General features: G+C 30.9%; 1 pseudogene; it reads left to right on the top strand.

Moving 5' to 3' along the window:
* The first annotated feature begins 2,056 nt into the window (after positions 1-2,056).
* LOC131173354 (putative F-box protein At4g17565) lies at positions 2,057-3,434 on the top strand (annotated as a pseudogene).
* Positions 3,435-6,580: the final 3,146 nt, after the last annotated feature.

Below are 6,580 nucleotides of genomic sequence, written 5' to 3'. Positions count from 1 at the left end.
TAAAACTGCCAACCCAGAAAATGACCAAAATGAAAGTCATAACTCTCTCTATACTGGTCCAAATGACCTAAAATTACATCAATGGAAACATGATACTTAGGGATACAACATTGATTTAGACACCTTTGCCAAATTCTAAGTGTAAAGACCCTAAAAAGAGGGTCAAACATACTGCCCTGAAGTTGGTTATTACCCTTATAGGATTGAGAGTCCAGGTTAATACACTGACTATAACTCACCATACCAAGCTTGAAAAATTATGAAATTGTACCTGGGAGTCCCTAAGACATAGAGGAACATATCTTGTGAAGGAACCTAAGTCTAAAAATGACAATAAAATGATCAAAGGACTGGTCAAAGTTTATTGACTAGAAATTGTAAATTCTAGACAGCTTAGAGGCAAAGGGACCAGTTATGGTATTTTGACCATAACTTGAGTTCTATAACCCCAAATTCAGTGATTCAAAAACTGAAATTCAAGTTTAAACATAGAGGAGCAATTGTTATGAAGGAAGTGTGACTAAATAGATATCCTAACCTAGTCAAATTCCTAGATAAAGATAACACATCAACATGAACCTAAAGAAAGGTTAATGGGAAAATGCTATATATGATAATTAACATACTCATAAGGATAATTAAATATTAAAAATGATATGAATGTGTAAATTGGGACTAATGTCCTATTAATATGAAATTAATGGTATCAATGAACAGTACCAAAAAATAGTAACATTGAATAGTGCTAAAATAATTAAAAATGTTTAATTGCCTATAGTATACCTAGACTTATTTAGTTTGGATAAATTAGTATACCAATTAGGGACTACAAATAGCAGTACTGCATACCGAGAAAATCATGAACTGACAAAATATGTTGGGTATGATTGTTCTACAGGCTATATGCCTACTTATTGGCCATTGAGCCTAACTTTATTTCTGGCTTTACAAGCCTGACAGCGGGTCTCGTGCCCGAAAGCTGGCCTCGTGCCTGACAGATGTATACTGGATAGGTTTACAATTTGTCTAACCAGTATGCACCCGTGCATCCAGCTTTTATAATTTGTTATAGGTTTCTTGGGCACTGATAAAAATTAATTAAGACTTACAATACAATAAGTAATCATAAAAGATCCCGATAATGTTAATTGCTTCCAAAGAGCAATAAAAATGTAAAAGACCTAGAAATTATGATTTGCAAATATTGTTTCAATTGTTAAATTATTGTTATTATAAATTATGCACCACTAAGCGTTATGCTTAGCGCGTTGGTTTTCCATCACGTAGGTACTGGAGATCAGTCCCATCAGTCCCAGCAGCAGCACCACTAGTGCACTGACAGAGCTCACGACCGCCATCGCCCGTCAGTCACCTCATCGGTCTTTTATATTTTGGTAGGGCCCATGTATAGACTAGTATTTTGGTTCATTATGTCCAATCATGATGTATTTCATTTTGGACTTATAATTAAGCTTTGAGATTGAAATGAAAACTTATAATTTATTATCTATGAATTTCTATATGAATGCAATAGATGATACTTCATTTTTAGATCTCATAAATAATTGTAAATGATAAGATACGCGAGAATATGATATGGAAATGTGTAAAATGAATATAGACATGTTAACAGGTGATCACACAATCTATTTGTAGTGGATGTTATATTATCCTAACATATAGCAAATGAGCTCTCGAAGTATACATTGATCACACAATCTATTTGTAAAATATGAAATTTGTAGAATTTGAAATGAGAGTTGACCTATCATGTGCGAGTGGAAAATGTTAGAAATATTGTCTGGCTCACCTATGTGGGTCAACCCGAGTCCATTTGAATTAAAATCCAAAAGACATGTACATCGCCAAAAGGTGAAAAAATCCAAAAGTTATGTCTATTGGTTAAAAGATGTAACCGCATGAAGAGATGCGACTCTTCTTAATAGTTCCTTGCATTAAGAGATGCATCTTTTGGTTAAAAGGTTAGCATACTTTGACTAGTGTATATAAGAGCCTTGCAAACTTCTATAACAATGCAATAAAAAAAAATCTCTTTTCTACCATGGCGGAAGACCCGAGTGCTAGCTCCAAAAGATTACAAATTTCTTTTTCTAAGGTTACTTCCATTGTCGAACCAAATTGGTCTAAGCTTCAACCTGAACTTCTGAGATTGATACTTTCAAAGCTATCTTTTGCTCAATTCATTCGCTTCAAGGCTGTTTGTTCTTCTTGGAATTCCATTGCAAAATCATATGTCTCTTCTTTACGTCAAGTACCATGGCTCCTCCTCCCTGGCAACCAAGAACATCATGCTTGTTGCTTCTTTAGTCTTGAGGACAATAAAACATATCAGATCAAGAACATTGGTAATCTGTTCGGTAATGATGCTTGGTGTGTTGGGTCATCTCATGGGTGGCTAGTGCTTTTAGATGATGAAGCAAAACCCTTCCTCCTCAACCCCTTTTCACAAATTCGAATTCAGTTGCCTACAATTGAGAGGTTCATGTTTCAAGTTAATAAATCCTACTTCATCCAACACTTGAGAAAGGTTTTTATCACCAAAGCTATCTTGCTGTCAGATCCATCTCATGACAACAGCTATGTAGTTGTGATTCAGGTTGGACAATTCTTAGCGGTGCATCTCAAGTCTATTGTGATATCATATACATTAATGATCTTTTTTATGCATTAATGTCGGATAGTTCCATTGAAGTCTGGGACTTTCATGCTTCTTTGCCAATAAAGAAAACGGAAATCCACCCTTCAACCACAAGAGAAATGTTAGAAGCTACAAAGTGTTTCGGAAATTTACATTCTTGCCAAACTTACTTGGTGGAATCATCTGGCGATCTTTTACTGGTGCTAAGGTATATAGGGAATTTTGTTAATGAAGAAGGTGAAGTTGTTGATGAAGCATATCTTCTGAGTGGTGACAGCACCCAGCCTTTGGTTTGCCCGTATCAAACACTTATGTTTCATGTTTGCAAGTTGGATTCCAGAGAGCAAAAATGGGTGGGAGTAGAAAATTTGAAGGATGAGGTATTGTTTTTAGGGGAACCATTCAATGTCACTCACTCAGATTGTTCAGATTTGAAAAGAATTCTATTTATTTTACGGATGATAATTGGAATCAGATGAATGAGGATGACTTGTATGGAGGCCATGATCTTGGCAAGTTCAGCTTGGAAGAAAAGGTTGTGAAACCATTTTATGCATGTGATTTAAGGAGGATTGATCCACCACCTTTTTGGATAGTTCCAAATCCATGGTGAGAGACATATATGATTTATAGTAATATATATGTGGAGCAACCTGTTTTTAATTAATATATATGTGGAGCAACCTGTTTTTAATTAGTTATTGTTGTCCATGGTTTGACTAATTGTACTAATGTTGAAACATTTTTTTTCTTCCAAATTAAAGCTTAATGTTTGTCATAATTAAAATGGGCATTTTCTATCATCTCTATTTTGTGCTTGATTCTACTATGAATATTGATTGTAATTAAGAAGCGTTACTTATTATTATTTTGTATTTGAAAATATGCTGTGGACAAACACTAATTTGCTCTAAAAGTACAGTTCTAGAAATTATTGAGAATAAAAAAAAAATGAAAAGGAGATGATACTCAACAATAAAAAAAAAAAAAAAAGAAAAGGGGATGACACTCACCGATAATCACCTAAAAAACTCAAAACTCACATTTACTAAACTTTAATCATATAAAATCACAATTTCATGTCAAATTTTAAATTCATAAATCCACATTTAAGAAAAAAAAAACCTTTATTTTTCAAAACCCATTTTTTATATAGTAAATATTATTTATTAAACTCAATGACAATTTTTTCTTTTAATAGTTCAAGTTCTTCAACACTTAAAAAGTGCAAAACAAGAACTCACGTATATATTTTGTATAATTTTAAAGATATTTTTATAAAATATTTTTTAAAATATTACATATTAATTAATGTATGTCCATAAATTTTAAATTAATTATTCCATCAGGCCACTTTAAAATAATAACAATAATAATAAATTGGGCACGTACATCAAGTATAGGTAGGAATTGGACCTTGAAACCTGCTAATATGCTAAGAAGACAAGATATGACATGCAACAATATTAAAATTATCATTATTATATATCCTTAATTAAATAATCCTCAAATAAATTATTATATATTTAATAAAAATTATTATTTTGATTACATATATCATCACATTTAAAACACTTCCACCAATGTATATATTAGATGTTTTATGCTATGATAAGTAGTTTAAATTAAATTATCTATTTTTTGTTTATAATTAGATCATTTTTATTTTATTCATTCATCTCTTTTCATTATAGAAATAAAAAAAAAATTCACTAATTAAAAATAGAATAAAAAATATAAATTAATAAATTATATTTTTATATAGATAAAAAAATTAATATAAAAAATTGAAAGATCATAATAGTATTGACAGAATATAGATATTGACCATTAGATGAGCTACACACTACACTCTTCAACCCCATGATTTTTTTACAAACTCCATTAGTTAACCTTCAAAATTTAATATTTTATTGAAAGAAAAATTTGTACCATGTAAACTATTCTTCCAAAAAAAAATTCTCAATAATAAAGCACTTAATAATTTCATTAAACGAGGGAAAACATCATAAAAATTCAAGATGAAAAATAAAGAGGAGAAAGAGTTTTAAAAGAAAAAAGGTAAAACCTCTCTCCCTAGAAGTTTTTGGTTGTGATTATTAATTCATCTCTTTTAGATGAAACTAAAAACATATCTTTAATGTTTGATGTGCATATTTAAAATTATTTCCTCAATATTAATTATTTATTGTTAAAATTACTAAAAATGATATTAAATGAGATATGTGATGAAATTTTAAAAAATAAAGAGGGATAATATGATAAAATACTTGGCTAAATTAACTTTATAAATGCAGGACTTATGAAAACTAAAATAAAAAGTTAGTCTTTTATATATATATAAACTTATTTTATAAACCCAACAAATGTTGAAACAAATAGTGAGCTTATTTTTAGAGTAAATAAATTAATTTATAAGTTAAGACAAACACATTCTAAAATTGAAATTGAAATTATATTGATTCAAGATTTCAATCGAATTGACATTGCTCAGTTCAATTTTAAACCATAATCAGATTTTTTAAAAAATAATAAAAGAATAATTAAATTTTATTAAAACCGAATTCAACCATTTAATATTAATCTCTTAAAACTTTAATCAAAATAGCTAATTTTTCACCCAAACCAAGCTGATAGCCACACCCAAGTATGGTAAGTTTAGGTTTTTCCATTAAGCGCTTATTTGGTTTAACTGTTCGATGCAATTGATATATATATATATCATTAATTTACGTATAAAATTGACATTAATATTACTTATTACAACTCCAAGTATTGAAAGAGCATTTTTTGTAATAGAATGGACTACTACAGCAAATTGGGATTAATTAAATTATTTAATAATTATTAAGAAAGTTGTTTTTGATAGAATTGATAATAAAGAGATCATGCAAAAAATAAAAATTCATCAGAATTTAAACTTATAGTGAGATTTTTTTTTATTTTTATGAAATTATTTTTGTTTAATTTTTTTACTTTATTGTTGTTATATGTAGAAATTTTATTTTTTTTTTCTTAGTAAATAGTTTTGAATTAAAAAAAAAAAAATTTGACCCACTGACTAAAGTTTTTAGCCCCAACCCTGGTGTCATCAATACTCAACTCAACTCAACTAAGCCTTTATCCCAAAAATTTGGGGTCAGCTATATGGATTCGCTTTTTCCATTCTGAACGATTTTGGGTTAAATCCTCAGAAATGTGTAATGCTTCTAAGTCATGCTGTACTACTCTCCTCCAAGTCAATTTAGGTCTACCCCTTTTTTTCTTTCTATCCTCTAGCCTAATGTGCTCTACTTGTCTAACTGGAGCCTCCGTATGTCTACGCTTCACATGACCAAACCACCTCAATCTCCCTTCTCTCAACTTATCTTCAATTGGCACCACTCCTACCTTTTCTCTAATACTTTCATTACGGACTTTATCTAGTCTAGTATGGCCACTCATCCACCTTAACATTCTCATCTCTGCAACTCTTATCTTAGATGCATACGACTCTTTCAGTGCCCAACACTCACTACCATATAGCATAGCCGGTCGTATGGTCAGACGGTAGAATTTTCCCTTTAATTTATTGGGAATCTTACGATCACATAAAACTCCCGTGGCACGTCTCCACTTCAACCATCCGGCTTTAATCCTATGACTAACATCCTCCTCACATCCCCCATCTACTTGAAGGACTGAGCCTAGATATTTAAAGTGATTACTTTGGGACAAAGGCCACTCCATTCAAACTAACTCCTTCTCTATCACCGCTTGGCCTTCACTGAACTTGCAATGCATGTATTCTGTCTTCGTTCTACTTAACTTAAAACCCTTTGACTCTAGAGTACTTCTCCAAAGTTCTAGCTTCCTATTGACTCCTTCTCGTGTCTCATCTATCAGAACAATATCATCCGCAAACATCATGCACCAAGGAAT

Source organism: Hevea brasiliensis, chromosome 14 (genome assembly GCF_030052815.1).
Source record: "Hevea brasiliensis isolate MT/VB/25A 57/8 chromosome 14, ASM3005281v1, whole genome shotgun sequence".
In the NCBI taxonomy this organism is placed as follows: Eukaryota; Viridiplantae; Streptophyta; class Magnoliopsida; order Malpighiales; family Euphorbiaceae; genus Hevea; species Hevea brasiliensis.
This window is presented reverse-complemented; position numbering and strand designations above follow the sequence as displayed.